This window comes from Anopheles coluzzii, chromosome 2 (genome assembly GCF_943734685.1).
Source record: "Anopheles coluzzii chromosome 2, AcolN3, whole genome shotgun sequence".
Taxonomy (NCBI): Eukaryota; Metazoa; Arthropoda; class Insecta; order Diptera; family Culicidae; genus Anopheles; species Anopheles coluzzii.
This window is the reverse complement of record NC_064670.1, coordinates 114,081,054-114,097,263: the sequence shown is the minus strand read 5'-3', so window position 1 is coordinate 114,097,263 and position 16,210 is coordinate 114,081,054. Positions and strand designations below refer to the sequence as shown.

At 48.8% G+C, this 16,210-nt stretch overlaps 1 protein-coding gene and 1 long non-coding RNA gene across 2 annotated transcripts in view; both read left to right on the top strand.

Moving 5' to 3' along the window:
- Positions 1 to 16,210, top strand: part of LOC120953621 (mucin-19-like) — a 134,121-nt gene that overhangs the window by 81,686 nt on the left and 36,225 nt on the right. The window lies entirely within an intron of this gene.
- Positions 7,552 to 10,523, top strand: LOC120959139 (uncharacterized). Its single transcript, XR_007452083.1, has 3 exons — positions 7,552 to 7,643; positions 7,757 to 7,887; positions 10,074 to 10,523. It is a non-coding gene; the product is annotated as an uncharacterized LOC120959139 (long non-coding RNA).

Below are 16,210 nucleotides of genomic sequence, written 5' to 3'. Positions count from 1 at the left end.
AGGAGTGGGGGGAGGAGGGTGGGTGTGCAAAACAATACCGGGGCGTCTGGCACGAACGCACGCAACCACACACCGACACACACACACACAGAACCACACGCGGCGAGACGCGCCCCAAACCTGTCCGTCCTGTCTGGTCTGGTCTGTCTGTCTGCTGTCTGGTCGGGTCTGGTTTTTGCAGGCCCGCGTCTGGCCGTGCCCTGGCCGCGGCCATGGTGGGCTGGCCGCCTTCGGAAGCCTTTCGGGTTTTGCTCGTCGGCCCGTTTCGGCGCATGTCTGGGAAAAGCTGGCCTGGCTGGTCGAATCGATGAAGCTGGGGCACCCAGATAGAGAGAGAGAGAGCGTTGTTGAGTTGAGAGAATTAGCGAGATAAACCGGCGCCCTCCGCCATGCCATCCCCAAGGTCGTGCAGGGTTGAGACAGTGGATGTGGGAGAGTGCGTATTCCACCTCTGGTCACCTGACCACGTCTTGTCCCTTGCGTTCGATAAAGTAGCCGATGCGTACGATTGCCGTACGCAACCGAGAGCACACCATGAGGCCCCCCAAACAGCATCATCAACATCATTCCCCGAGCGACAAAATGCGTTAGACGATTAGACACGGAGAGAAACAGAGAGCGTGTGTGTGTGTGTTTGCTCCTAGGACACTTTGCAGCCGACACCCCGGCGAAAGAGAGAGAGCGCGATCCGGAGCGTAAATCATCGGACAGATCCGGCCGAGACAAGGATTTCCTCCGTTTGGGGCAGGGGCAGGGAATGCGCTTCTTAAGGCCGCAACTCTTCTCGGCCGGTTGAGCCTACCTCACACGTTCGTCCAGTGTCCGGTCGTCGGTGTGATGCCCAAATGGCTCTAAGCATCGAACGAGCGGCGAAAGGACACATGGTGTATGTCTGGTCGGTCTGGTTGTGCTGTCGATGTAACAGAGCGATCTGTGCGGGTGGATATTATTATGCAAAACAACCTGGTTTGGGGTAGAAATGGAAGTTTAATTTTGGAATGTTGGCATGAAATACAATTACAGATTATCTAGGGCCTCGAAGTGGACGCATGACGTAAGAGATGTATATTAAAATATAACCAAACAATTACAGACAGCATCACTGCACATAGGCTCAAACTACCTCCAAACGCATTTCTAGATGGCATTGGGTGCATTTGAAACTAAGTATAGGATATAAAACATTAATTAGAATATTAGTGTTTTCTAAAATGAACTAAACGCCAATATACTTTGAAGAATTCCAATTTAGTTTGGTTTTTGCTACTTAAACAATTACTACTGCTGGTAAGTGTTGGTGGATGATGAATATAACACAGCGTTTTCTTGCATTTCTATGCCACCTGTTTTCAAGGTAACTGCTCGTTAGTCCCTCTATTTCTTCTTCTTCTTCTTCTTCATATTGTGGTTAGCACAATAACAAGGAGGTGGTCCCGTAGTAAAGTCATCAACTCGAACGACTCAATAACATGCCCGTCATGGGTTCAAGCCCAGAATGGACCGTCCTCCCGTAGCAAGGATTTGACTATCCGGCTACTTGGTAATGAATTAAGCATCGAAAGCCTGTATAGGCCGGCATGTCCGCGTAGGACGTTACGCCAAATAGATGAAGAAGAAGAAGAAGAAGAAGAAGAAGAAGACAATAAGAACAACAGTTGGTCTAGACCTGACTCCCTAAGGCTCCTATGCCCATGTGGGCTATCTTTGACGTAATTGGATTTATTCAGTATGAGACCTATGAGACTTGAACCCATGATGAACTTGTTGTTAGGTTGTAGCACTTGACAACTGTAGCACGAAACCGACCTCTATAACATATAGCACATTTTATCTACTGGAATAGAGTTTGGAACAGAAGTTGATTTGATCATCGTATAAACCTTGTCCCTTCTTCACATTCTCACATTCAATTAGAGTAATAGACCTAATGCGACACAAAAATACCTTTTTTATAATATAAATTATGCTCTGCGGGGAATAACACAAATATTATTAGACCCAATGTCATCAGCGCATCGTCATCACACTGTTTAATTTAAATTTCGCGTGAATATGTTGTCGAGTTATTACTGAATTTAAATCTTCAAAGATTCTTTCAACAATTCATTTGTCTTTTTTGACTTTAAACCTTAATTTTATCATATCCGGGTTCATCAACTAACCGGTACACACAGCAAGATAGCAATCCACCTAGTTTATCACCCTTCATTCCAGACATCCCCCCCCCCCCCCACCCCTTGACAAAACAAAACCTTCCCGTTCTTTTCCAACCCCAATTCCCTTTAAGTTACAGCCCCGTGAATTAGCTGCATTCTTTCCGTGTTTCGGGATGTTTGGGCATTTCGTGTGCTTGTGTTCTGTGTGCTGTAGCGTCGGTAGCCCCACCCTTTGTAATCGAGTCGACACCGCCCCATACAGGATGTACGGCACATGCATGCTGTTACCGGGAAGTTGCAGCAGACACGGGAAAATAACAAAACAAACATACCCAACCACCCCCACACAGAGAAGACACGGGGCTGATTTTCTCCCCCTTTTTTGCTCTCTCCTTCAACCTTCCCCCTTCCTCCCTCCCTCTTCTTCAACCTCTTTCTCACACTCAAACCCCCGATGGGGACGAAATTGTACGGTTTGATTCATCCGGGAGCCGCCGACAATCATGTGATAATGGGAAGATAATAGATAGCAGCTTCCGACGAATCGAAGCGGTTTGTATTTTTTATCAGAATTTTAAAGGCAGAGGGAGAGAGATCACACAAAAACACACAGTCAACACAGCCAACAGTTAAGTGATTGCTCCTGCACTGGATGGGGCACACGGAACACGGAATGAATGTTAGACTAAGAAATTAGCTTCATTCATCAAAGTCTTCAGTTATCAATGGACGGTGGTGTTGTTGTGGCCTGACTGATACTGCTGTTGATGATGGTGCTGCTGCTGCTGCTGCTGCTGGTTGTTGTTTTGTTCCAAGATTGCGATCAAACACACTGGCTATTTGCATAAACGAGAAGCTGAGATCATACGGAGCAGCACGGGGCATGGGGCGTAGAAGCAAAGCAAAAAAGAACTTCAAACTTAAAATTGGGGTGATGTTAGGGGATGGAGAGAGAGAGAGAGAGAGAGAGAGAGAGAGAGAGAGACAGAGAGAGAGAGAGAAGCTGGAACAACAACAACAACAACAACAACAACAACAACAACAACAACAACAACAACAACAACAACAACAACAACAACATAGCTAAGCAGATCGAAATTTGGCTGCCGACAGCGACCACAGAAAGAGATAGAGAGAGTAGTGGGAGAGATAGAGCAAGAGAGAGAGAGAGAGAGAGAGAGAGAGAGAGAGAGAGAGAGAGAGAAATCAAACTCTCGCACTGTGGTTAGGGTGGCTGCTGCTCCTGCTACTGATGATCGAAAAAGGTAACACCAGTAGTTTATGCTCCCATGGAAACGGTCGCCGCCAGACAGTGGGTTGGGAGGAGAGGGAGGTGTGACTATCGGACTGCCTGCTTCGGATGCTTCAATGACAGCACACCGCACCGCGCACCGTTTGACGTACATGTTCAGCTGGCGGTGGTGGTGGGGCAGGGGCAGGGGGTGGCGGCTATGTCTGCGAATTTGCATGGGCGTAGGCAATGTGAAGAAGCCGGGTCTGTTGTTTGAAAATTTCCTGTCTGGCCATTGTGCATTGGCGCTCTCGTTTATGCGCATACATTTTGACGCCGTTTCATTCGCTCGGCCTCGGCCGGGCCGGGACCCCTCGCTCGGTCGCACAGGCCCTGATTCATCTCGCAGACAGCCGGCAGCAGGCTAGAGCTCTCTAGCGCCATGTGTGTGTGTGTGTGTCAGGTTGGGGTGTCTGTCATCTCGACGCTCGCTGTGAACGGTGCTGCGAGCGCACACCGAACGCACAGACACGTGTTCAGCGGAAGAGGGTGTTTGCGTTAAAAATTGCCGGATAAAATAATGACGATGACTTTGAACATGCAATTGAGATCATTTTTTTTGCAATAAAGGAAGCATAAAGATAAAATGAGTAAATTGATGTTTTCTGTTTCAAATCGAATTGCAACACTTTTCCACCCCAACATTTGCCACAGCAAAGGTAACAGGCGGGACCAGACACCACAAGAACAGTTGTTGTTGGTTCTGTAGCATCGCCCAGACGCTCGAGACACATTCTCCTTCTCTCTCTCACACTCTCTCTTTCACTCTCTCTTTCATCCCCTTTCTCTCTTGCTGCACGGGCTGGTGTGAGTAGCAGGCGCTCCCGTTAATCGAACGGGGCACGGAGCGAGAACTACAAGGGAGACAGGGCTTGCCGGGGCAGACAAAAGGGAGCATTATTTGTGCGCGCCGGCATACAAGAAGAGGAAAAGAAACACACACACACACACACACATACATCTCATCCCGCATTCGTGCTCTTCGTTGTGAGCTGGTACTCTCGAGAGTCGAACCAGCGCCATACAGGCACGCAACGCATACATACAACGCAGGGCAGACGCTCCAGAAATCCGATATACGGTTTCGGGTTCGTCGCGGGGTGCTAAGGAGTGTCTAGCCAGAGGGGTGGCACGGGGGTCGATGGTAAAGCAAATTTGTGTCCACACACACACACACGCGCGCACACATATGGCATAATACACATGCTCGATCATTACACATCATACACACCGCAAGCGCTTGTGCCAAAGGGAGAGCGCACCCAGCGAACAAGGGAAGGAAATGAACGGGAAATGCTCTCTGTCTTTCCCTCTCTCTCTTTCTTTCTCTGTATCGCTCTCTTCCTCTCTCTCTCTCTTTCCTTCCAGACACAGCATTTTTTTGTGTTGCTTCCCTTATTGCGGTTTCAGTAGGCTGGAAAACGCAGACACCGGCACCGGCGTGTGTTTGTGTGGCTGTGTGTGTCGCGCAAAACCGTCTCTAGTGGCGTGTCTGCATGCAATCAAACACACACACACAAACACACACACACACACACAGGGAGTAGCGTGTAAGGATATGTTTTGGCAGACGCTTCCTGTACTGCTCACTCACTCGCAGTGCCGTTTCGGATTTTGCATAACAATTCCGTTCCCGGCGAAAGGGTTCGTCGCCTGAGCGTGCGATGGAGCAGCCTGGTCGGTGGTGCATAAGGTGGCGCACCAATACCAGCACCACCACCACCAATATGGCAGAACTGTCTGCGGTTTGTTTTTTCTTTTCTTTCTGGGATGCTGCTGACTCTTTCTTGCATAGAGTGCACTTACGAGCAGCATAGCATAAGGTCTGTGAATGTGTAACAGGATGGAGATAGAGGGAAGAGAGACAAAATTGAATAGAGAGAATACGAGAGAGTTTTTGATGTTGTGCATTTGTTTTTTTTGCATCTCTCTGGTTTTAAAGTGGTGGCTGAAGTGTGAATGGTTCAAAGAAAATGCAAATAACTTGTTTACTAATAATCTTCAAATATCATATTTACTACATTTATTAAGTATTTTCTTTTATTTTTCATATTTCAGGTAAGCATTATGAAAACAAGAAAACTAATTTTATGTAAGTATAATCATTTAAATTAAAAAAAAAACATAAATCAAGCTGCACAGTCATTTGAAGTTACAAAAGAAAAACATTTTGGTTTTTCATTTCAACTTCACTTTTAAGTTGGCCTTTTTGAAGTTCTTGGGTTCTGAATGAAAGCAATACATTTAGTAGAATTTTCATGTATACCGTGTCAATGCTCTTATTCTTACCTCCAACTCTTCTGGATCCTTTGGAGACGTTTTGGTGACATCCTGTGACGTTCTGTGTTTGAAAATCACAAAACAAACTGCCTGTATCAATTTAACGACTCGCGCCTTTGCCTGGGTTACATTTGAAGGTTGCATTTTGTTGTTGTACCGGTCTCAATACTTCATTTAACGGACTCACCAAAACGGAGTGGAGAAAAATGATGTCGATGGTTTCGGTGTTGTCTAGACTGGGTCTCGCAGAGCGGTTGGATTTGCCGGTGTTTTTTATTATTATTTTTTTTACAAAAACGGGAGACGATACGGAGGCACAGGGATGGGGCAGACAATTTTGGACAAATAACCCAGAAGGGCCAGGAATTCCATCTGGGTCCGGTGCAAGCAAGGTTTGGTGTCATTTTTTTTATGAGCGCACGAACACCTTTTAAAAATTGCTTCTCACTCCCGCAGCCGCAAGTGGTCTGTCCGGAGGATCAGTCCCGCTCCCGTGAAAGGATGTTTTTAATTACGCTCATCACCAGACCAGACGCTGGTGTCTGCCGATCGATTCGGTTGCCCCAAATCCTGTGCCCAATATCGGTTGACGCGAGCTGTTGAAAAACGCGGTGGATTTTTTAGAGAAAACACTTTATTTACTGTGGTATGAGGTTAAATCAAAAAATTAGTCCACATGTACCGATTGTCGAATTTCAACTAACTGGTTAGGGGCGGACCAACCCTCCTCCTTATCTCCTAATTTACCGTTTTTATCCTCCCTCTCACTCTCTTCTCTAGCGTTGTCACCTGACAGACTGTTGGGCACTCACGAGTTTCCAACATTGTCCCCCCAGTGTACCACGGTTGAGGCGGTTGAATTTGTTAGTAACCCGTAAACGCTGAACGTGTAACCCGCTTGAGCTTATAGCCCGTAAACGCTGATCGTGTAACCCGCTTAAGCTCTATAGCCCGTTACACAGAAACGTCAATCCCGCTTAACAATGGTGCAACCTCTTTTTTCGCCATCGTAGCCTGCGACACTATCAACCGTGGCTACACTTCCTATTATCTGTCAGGTGTTTTGCGTGTATGTGTATGTGCATTGGTTTGTTTACTGTCTGCTCACTGTTCGATCTGTTGCGTCGTAACCACGCGGTTTTACCCCAATTACTCTAAGGAAATTGCACATCCGTGCGTAGACCTATCGTACGTTTAATGGGCCGTTTTGACGGTGGCTTGACTAACATGTCCATTCCTATCAGGGTTTACTACCACGATTCCTCCCTTAGGCCAACAATTCCTAGGAATTGTTACACGCCACTACAACTATATCGCCTATTTCTGTCGGCCGCACCGGTTCGGACCGCTCGGTTCTGTGGTGAAGTGTAGGTAAAAACTCTGCTACATTTGTTCTATTCACATCGTTTGCTAACTTCGAATATTTTGCCATCTTCTGTTTTAGAAACCCATCACGCTTGAACGCCTTTTTGTTGTAGGGCAAATTGACGCTGTCGTACCGCCACAAAGGTCCCATTTCGTATCGCTGTCCGTTCGTTTCCCGCTCCAATATTGCCAACGCTCTTTCGTCGTCCCTAGGCCGCAACGGCCGCACTGCTTTGTCGGACGCGGAGTTACAAGAGAGGTTGTGAAACGGGCGGCCCGAGAAGGACCGGTTTGAAGGACTCGGCTTTGCACTCGCAACCGAGCAAGGCCCATAGACAACCCATCCAAGGCGGGTTTTCGAAGCGACCGGTTCGTTGCAGCTTGCATTCACGGTCTTCAGAGTTCGCGTTATGTTGCAGTTGTCTATGCCTATGAGGATGCGAGGCACGGCGTAAGCGTAGGATTCGAACTGGAGACCTCTCAGATGAGTATAGCGTGCAGTCAGTTGTGCTACGTTTACAGATTGTTCCGGAAGGGCAAGCTCTTTGACCGTGTGTACTTCTGATAGTTTGTATATCGCATGCGACATGTTTCTACCCGATATGCGCACCGATAGCCTTACGGAGTCTTGTTCTTCTCTTGTCACGTCTCCCGTCCATTGTAGACACAAGGGGTACGGTGTCCCTGTAACTCCAAGCTCCTGTGCTAGTCCGTGCTCCATAAACGTGGAAGTAGAGCCGTCATCTAAAAAGGCGAACGTATCTATTCGCCCCCTGGGCCCGTGCAGCGTAACGGGTACGTATTTTAAAAGCGAAGAGTTTTTCGGTCCTGAATGGGTAAGAACGTTAGCGACACCAGTGTACACGACCTTACCTGAGCCATTTAGATGATCGCGCTGGTGAGGGCTGGCTGGTGTCTGGTCATTTACGTGGAGCAGCTCATGGTGTTGTCTGTTGCATCCGTTCACCGCGCACGGTGCTCTTACGCTGCATCCACCTCTATGGTATCCGAGGCATTTCCGGCATATCCTGCGTTCACCTACAAACGATCTTCTGGTGGCAACCGTTGTCCTTTGGAACTGCTCACACTGGACCAGAGTGGGACAATCCCTGCCGCACAAGGGACAGACAGTCAGCAATTCTGGTGTATTTTGCGATGAAGATGGATCACCAAGATTCTCATCCTGCAATACCGTTGCGTTGCAGTAGGCTAGATGAACCCGCCCAGTACGGATCGGTGGCCGTCGATCGAGTTGCGCTGGCGGGGCACGATGGGGTTGAAACCGCTGAGGCTGGGTGCGGCTGTGATGAGTTGGGGGTTCTGGTTGTTGATGAGTTGAGTCGCTATTGTCCATGATGGACATCACGTCGACAACACCACAGAGATCATCTGCTAAGTCACCAACCCATTTTCCAAACTCCAAAAGCGTCACTTCCGAAAGTTTACTCCTCGTTCTCGCCCAGTCGATGCATAGGACGGGGGGTAGTTTCCTGACTAACTCCTTGAGTAACGCCACGTCGTACATGTACCCTCGTAACCCGGAGGCCGTCATCGTTCCTACCAACCGCTTCACCGCATATCCAAATTCTACGACCGTTGACAACCTTTCAATCTTCGGTGGTGCCATTTTTCTGATCTTCTCGGTCATGGACTCCACAATCAGATCTGGTCTGCCGAAACGCGCCTTTAGAGTCGCCATCACCTCATTCAACCCGTCCGGGAAGGACAAAAGGTGGCCTACCGCTTCGAACGCCGCTCCTCTCAACGCATATTGTAGACGGCCAATGTTTTCGTCATCGGTGTAACCACATGCAGTGTTAGTGCGGTTATACGTGGCTATGAAAAACGACCACGCTTCTGGTTCCCCGGAAAAGATCGGAAGGTCCCGGGGCACCGGTTGACGAGCAGCTATCTGGCTCTGACTCAGTGTGCTGGTGTTGAAATGTGGTTGCACATATTCGTGTTGTGGTAGTATCGTGTGAGCCGAATGTGTATGCGAAGTGTACGTCGGGTGTGTCTGTATAGTGTGCGCTGAGTGAGAATGTGTCGCGTGAGGAAGAGTTTGTGTTGCGTGAGGATGCATCCTTTGTGACGGTAGTGTAGCGTAGGTCGACGCAATCGCGGGGCTCGGTTGAGGGAGTTGGGCTTGCTCAGCAGCGGCGCGTTGCCCGAGGTCGTTGCCCCCTGAATTTTGGCCTTGCGTAAGGGCTTTTCCCGCCGGGTATATTCGACGCAAGGATTCCTCGAAATTCTTCACCCACCCAGCAAACTCCGGATAATGTGTCCCCCCAGTGCCGCCGTGGTTGGGATGCTCAGCGATGGCCGCCGAGCCATTTTCGTCTTCTGCATCCCGTAGCATCTGCATCTCGTGCTCAATCTCCTGCAATCGTCGTCTTCGCGATTCGCGAATGTCATCGCGGCCCTGGTTCGCACCGTGGTTTAATGCGTGGAACGGTGAACTTATCCCCTTACTCTGCCCCTCTTTGCGAAGTACCGCAACGTTCGTTGTGGTGGCATCGCTCCTCGGGGTGCTTCCTTCCGTCGTTACAGTGCTCGATGTTCCCGGGGAGGATGGATCGTACCTGTGCCCGCCAGAGACGTTACCGCTTTCCTGCGGCGTTTCCGGACTCGCTGGTAGGTTTTGCTCCACCCGAAGCGTACGACGCATTTTACGTTGGTTTATTTTCCCGTTCCACTATATATCACTTGCGCGCGCGACTTACTGTGCTTTCTGCTCTGCGAAACGAGTTTTCGATCAACTTTATTGGCTTTTTCGCGCGAATGCTAATTTTTTGAAATGTTGAAAAACGCGGTGGATTTTTTAGAGAAAACACTTTATTTACTGTGGTATGAGGTTAAATCAAAAAATTAGTCCACATGTACCGATTGTCGAATTTCAACTAACTGGTTAGGGGCGGACCAACCCTCCTCCTTATCTCCTAATTTACCGTTTTTATCCTCCCTCTCACTCTCTTCTCTAGCGTTGTCACCTGACAGACTGTTGGGCACTCACGAGTTTCCAACACGAGCATACCGATGGATAATTATATCCCGTCTGCGGTTTGCGGTCAGGACGCTCGAGTCCTTTTCGCAGGACTGCAAAACTGCAGCGCAAAGCCCGAGCCAGAAAACAAAAATCCAAAACCCGGCCCCGAGCAAAACCTCCACCGGTCGGTCCCGGTCCCAGTTTGGGCCAGGATTTGCGAACACAAATTTCAGTCCCCAGACCGTGGAGTCCTGCCCGTCTACAACACATTACCCTTTCCTGTGGACACTCTGAGCAGTTTTTTTTTTGTTTATTCTGTCGCCATTCATTCTCTCCACGCTCTCCGTATTTCCTTCTCTTTCCATCGCTCGCGAGCTGTTGCGCACCTCCGCCTAGCGCTCGCGAGCAAAGAGCAGAGTGCGGCGTTAAACGGCGGTTCTTCTTACTGTGCTCTTGAATTGTTTTTTTTTATTGCGGCCTGCTAAACTGCCAAAGCGCGAGGTGCGTTATTCTCGGAAAACAATTGAGAAGAGAATGGCAGCGAGCACGCTAGAAAGAGAGAGAGAGAGAGAGAGAGAGACACACGAATGAGCAAAATCGCGGTGGTTGAGTATGAACGAAACGCGTGGAATGTGCGTTTCTGGCATGTTCGCTCTGGGGGAGAGAATTGATTCGTCTATGTCTGTGTGTGTGTCTGCGCCAATAATGAAATTGCGTGCGTCTCCATCTCGCTCGCCCATTTTTGCCGTGCACCCCGGTGAAAAAGTTATCCCAACTCCGCTGCTCATGGCTCCACGTCAAGCGAAGCGAACGAGAGCGTAAAAAAGAGCGAGAGAGCGAGCGAGAAAACACGAAATGCAAATTGCACAATTCGCTCTCGCGATTGTGTTGCGCTACTCTCGCGAATCGTACCGCTCTTTCTAACACACCTGCAGCCGCGTCAAGCTCTCTCTGCTTCCCATTCGCTGTCTCGCTTCCTTAACGCGAGCAAGCATTTTGCATGCGTAAGAGCGCGCGCTCCATTCAACCGCACACAGCACGCCTCTCACTCTGGCCCGCTCTCGCTCGCTCTGGCTGCTACGACGGAGCGTGGCTCCGGTGTCGAGCGGTGAATCGAACGCATCGCGAACTGCATAAGCATTTCGTGGCCGGACCGATGCGGATCCCAAGCACAGCCCAGAGCCGCACACAGAGCCGCACACAGAGCCCCCATCAGAGCCCGGAAGGCATCGCCAGCGTTGAGTGTGTGTTATGTCGTATCGTGTGGGACACTCGCCCGGCATTCAACACTGAGGCAGCAGCGTCTAAAGCGACGCCCGCGTGTGTGTGTGTGTGCGACACAAGCCGTAAGTAGTGAAGTGCGTGCGTGCGTGATTTGTCGGTCGGAAACTGTATAGAAAAGGGAAGGCAAGTGCACAGACGCTGTGAATCGATCGTGTGACAGTTGCGTGTACCGGCAGTCAATTGCGTCCAAACTGTCACTGCGTCCGGCACACAAATACAACAAACCGCACTAGCGAGAAGTGTGCACAATGCGTGTGTGTGTATGACGCTGCCACCGCTGTCGTCGCCCCGCTGCAGCAGTGCTAGGTTAGGAGGGCACACACAACAGTGCGCGCGTCATCATTATTTGCCTCGCCGCTCGCCTCTATGTTTGCTCAGTGCGTGCGTGCGTGTGCGAGTGTGTGCACACAAGTGATCGTGAGACACCCCCCGTCCGTCTGTTAAATAGAGTGTGTGTGTGTGTGCGTGTGCGCGTTTTTGTTGTTGTTACTGCTGCCGTTTTTTAGTCGTCTCGCGGTGCGACGCGTTTTGTGCTTCGCGTCTAATGTGCTTGTCACACAAAACTTTGCCTCCCGCGTGTGTGTGCGTGTGTGTGACTGCTGGGGCAGAATTAGAAGAAGAAGTAACAGGAGAGTAACAAAAAAAACTGTTCATATACCAGCACGAAAGATAAAACAAGCCTCAGACACACACAAACACTCCTCACGAGACATATTGCTCCAGCGTAGCGGTCGGTGTATTAGCTGCCGTGAAGGGGCGTCCAATTTGCCACCGTCTCCGTCGTGTGTGCCTTCCCACAAGGCCTGCAAAAGTCGCGCCGGGAGTCAACCACTGCGTCACGGTGCATCTCGGATAAAACTGTCTTCTTCTGCCTTGACCCGGGAAGGAAGAAACAGCCTTCAGTTGGAACGCGGTTTGCCATCGTCACCGCCCGCTTCGATCGACAAGAAAGAGCAAGCGAGAGAGAGAGAGAGAGAGAGCGAGCTCGCAAGCGAGAAAGGGCAATTGCTAAACGACATCACAAGCGAGACACACTTGTGCGTGTTCGATCCCCCCCTCCGCTGCAACGTCATTGCCCAGTGGGTTGCCGAAGAGATTGTTGAAGTGCTAAAACTGCTGGTCAGTTTTTGAACGTACGCGTGATCTCTGGCTTCCCTGAGCAGCAAACCCCGAACGCGGGCTGCAAACGGAAACTGCATCAACCAGGAGCGAAAGAGGGCGTTTGTGCAATTGCTTCCTCTCGTGTTGAAGCCGTCTGGCGTCTGCAAAACAGCAACAGTAGGAGAGGAGGTTTCGTTCGAGGAAAAGAAACCCTGCAAGGGCTCGGCTGCATTTGTGCGTCTGTGTGTGTGTGTGTGTGTGCACGATGCAACGGTTGTGAACAGCGGCGCGGCGAATGCGCGAATGTGCTGTGATTTAATGCGAATGCAATCGGTACGATATGCATTGCACCCCCCCGGAAGCCGGCCAGCAGCAGCAGCAGCAGCAGCAGCAGCACGGGGTTGAGCGATGGTGGTGCTGCAGCAGAAGAAGCAAACGAAGCAGAAAGGCTGTGTCGTCTGTGTTGCGGTAGTCGTTGCCCGCCTTCTTCCCACCTTTCTGCTTGCATAAACTTCTGTGCAATCTTTGCAAATTAGAGAAAAAAAACGGTGTAAAACTGTGGCGCCGGAGTGTGTGTGTGTGTGTGATTGTGGATGTGTGCATGTGGGAGTGCAAATAGCGAAACCAAGTTCTCCATTGCCTAATCGTGGCTTTTGATAAGTCTTATCGATAATTTCACGGCTGGCTGTGTGTAGGTAAAAGAAGAAAAGAAAAGTGGCATAAAGGGCCTCCTCCAATCATTACCGGTGTTCTTACGTCTATGTGTGTGCGATTGTGTATATAAATTTGCCAGTGTATGAGTAATGTGTGTGTGTAATTTCGTGTGCGCTTGAAGCGATCGGTTTGTGCATTAGTAGCAAAGAAAAGGCAGCCGCAAAAGGAAGGGAATTTTCCTAGTGTGATAAAAGTTGCACCGATACCCGTGTGTAACTTGTGTGTGAGTGTACGTGTGCGTTGTGTGGCTTTAAAAATGCGTGCCTAAACGAAACGCGAGTACGGGCAGCTTTGGAAAGGCGAAAGAATTTTCCATTCGATTTTGCCTCTCGTGTGTTGAGTATATGAGTGTTTGCGTCGTGAGGCTGCCGGCCCAATCAATCAAAGCAATCGTTGGAAAAACAGTGTGTGTGTGTGCGTGATTCTGCGTGAGTTTCGTGTTTGCCGCGTGTGGCTTCTCTAACGCAGGAACGAACAGCGGTGGCGCGTCCGTTGGCAACGAGGTATGAATTTTGTGGAAAATTTAAGGGAAATGCCAGCAACAAGGGGGCCGAACGGAGCCGGGCGTGCGTTTTGTATAACAGGTGGTTTTGTTTTCCGCAAACCCCAGAAGGAAGCGTTCTTTATGCTGGGAAGCAGTTATATGGTTGTTTATGAAAGGGTTGTTTTCATTCGAACTTTTACTCGTTAGAAAATGGAATTGTTTGGTCCAAAATTGGTTTGCTCTTCATGTAACACAATGTTTTTTGCTGCTGTTAAATGTTGGATCCAATATCGAGGCTCTTTAACCGAGAACGAAGTGATATTCGAAAAGATTTGGACAGTTCATTTCACGTGGGACACAATTTACCACCTTTTTATATTATTCCCATTCCCATTTTTATCGATGTGAAATGTCTCGCTGAGATACACCTGAGTCTCTTCTCGATTTCAGTTGTGAATGTTCTTCATTGAGAGTTGATTGAGAAAGCGGATCGGGTTTCCCTCTTGAAGCTTTCCAAGAACCCTTGTACGGTCTTCGTCTTTTAATACAAGATTACCACTTTTAAACCCGTTAAACCACTTCATACGATAAGTGACTTCAATTGGAACATGATTATCATTGATTTAACCTAAAATACCATTCTTTTTGTGCTGACATTTTTTTCTTCCATTCCGTCGATAATCAAATAAAGCCGGAACTCGTTTAAAATAAAAACTTTTTCGTTTTAAAAGTTGCCACGTTTCTAGCTTACAAATTCAATGTTGTTTATCACTGCATCGAAAAGACAGACAGGGGAAAGCAAGGCCTAAATATGACATTTCAGAATAGTAGTGTTTGCTGTTCAAACTAATATGCAGTAAATAGTGACCACAACCGACTTAAAAACAATTCTATTTTATTGATACTCTTAATATTTTCCTAAGAACACCTAAAGTTATCACGGGGACCTTATCACTACCGATTTTTTTTCTCACTTTTTTGACTTTTTGTTTTTCTATAACTTGCCTGTGAAAAACGCAAGCAACTTATGCACAAAACACAATTGCAATAATCGCTCCATTTCATTATTTCATTTCATTATTTCAAAAAAAAACAAAAAAAGAAAGTACCTTCTAGTGATGACGCTTAATTGATAAAGTAAAGCAAAGGGGAAGCGCAGATTAAAAAGAAGCTTGAAAAGAAATCCCCGGGTCAATAAATGGTGCCGCTGCTGCTCCCTAATCCGGCAAATCCCTGCACTCCCCCGGTGCGATAACAGGAGCAACGTATGGGTTTTGAATTTTCTCTCCCATTTTCCCGCACTCTGCGGCTGGCGGGACGAAAGGAGCCAGGAGCAGCAGCAGCAGTATGTGTTAATTTTGTTTTGTTGGCACGGTCGGTCACTGTCTGGTTGATAATTTGTTTTGACGTCGTGGGGCGATTGTTGTTGTTGTGTTTTTCTTCCCTTTTTTTGCTGCTATTTTGACTCTCAGACGATTCACTTTCAAAGTCCATTCACCGCTTGGCTTTGGCTGCTCGTTGCGAAGATGATTTGCAGATTTTGGGGCGACGCTGAGAGGAAAAGAAACATGTTGACCACTCCGTATGTTAGCTTCTGAGCTTGATGTCAAATCGAACGTGGTACGCCGTTTTCTTATCACAAACATATCAGTGTGTGACTTTTATGTGCCACAAGCGTGTCGTGTGTGTGTGTGGTTGCCGCAACTGTACAGTGTTTGCGTCATTAATAAAACAATGTCCAAACACAACAGCAACAAAAACCATTTATTTAATGTCATCAAAATCAGCTCTCATTCAGCTAATGCTGCGCCGTCTGTGTATCTACCAGCTTCTACCGCATAGCCAGATGAAGCTACGCATTGGCTGGCTGGTTCGATTTCCTTTTCTAGAATAGGCTTTAGTAAAGAAGATGGAAAAAACCCCGTCAACCCTACCCATTATTGGGCACGACGATCGCAACAGAGCACCAAAAGAGCGCCAGCATTTCAACGCAAATGTGGAGCGTCTGGCCGGGCTGTGGGTCGTGGCACAGCCTCTCCCCCTGTTGGCAGGCCGGTTGGCGATAAAGGCAATAAACGCTCCACCAAAGAGAGGGAGCTGCCCGCCGCCTGCGCCTGGCTGTGTGTTTTCTTCGTCGGGTTCCGGGGCTGCGGTTTTTTTTCCATTCAAACTTCCCGCCTCCCCCCAACCCCCTTCACACCCATATACTCACAAACACATCATCTTCTCACTTAAAACACCACCCCGCACCAAGAAGCACCAAGAAGGGGAAAAAAACACACACACACACACACACTCGAGACGCGCAGTTGGTAGCGCAAGCCCAGACATAACAACAATGTTCTCACAATCGGCGCGACGACGCGCAAACCATTCCGCCAGCTTCTTCATCCCAACTTCTTCCCTCCCTCACCCGGTGGTGCTGTCTGGCTGATAAGGGGTGCGTCTGTGTCTGGACCCGTTTGCGCAATGGATCACGGTTGGACTTTGAATGCAGGGGGGAAGCGGGGGCTGTGGAGGGCTGGGTGATGATGATCGGCGATAGCGTA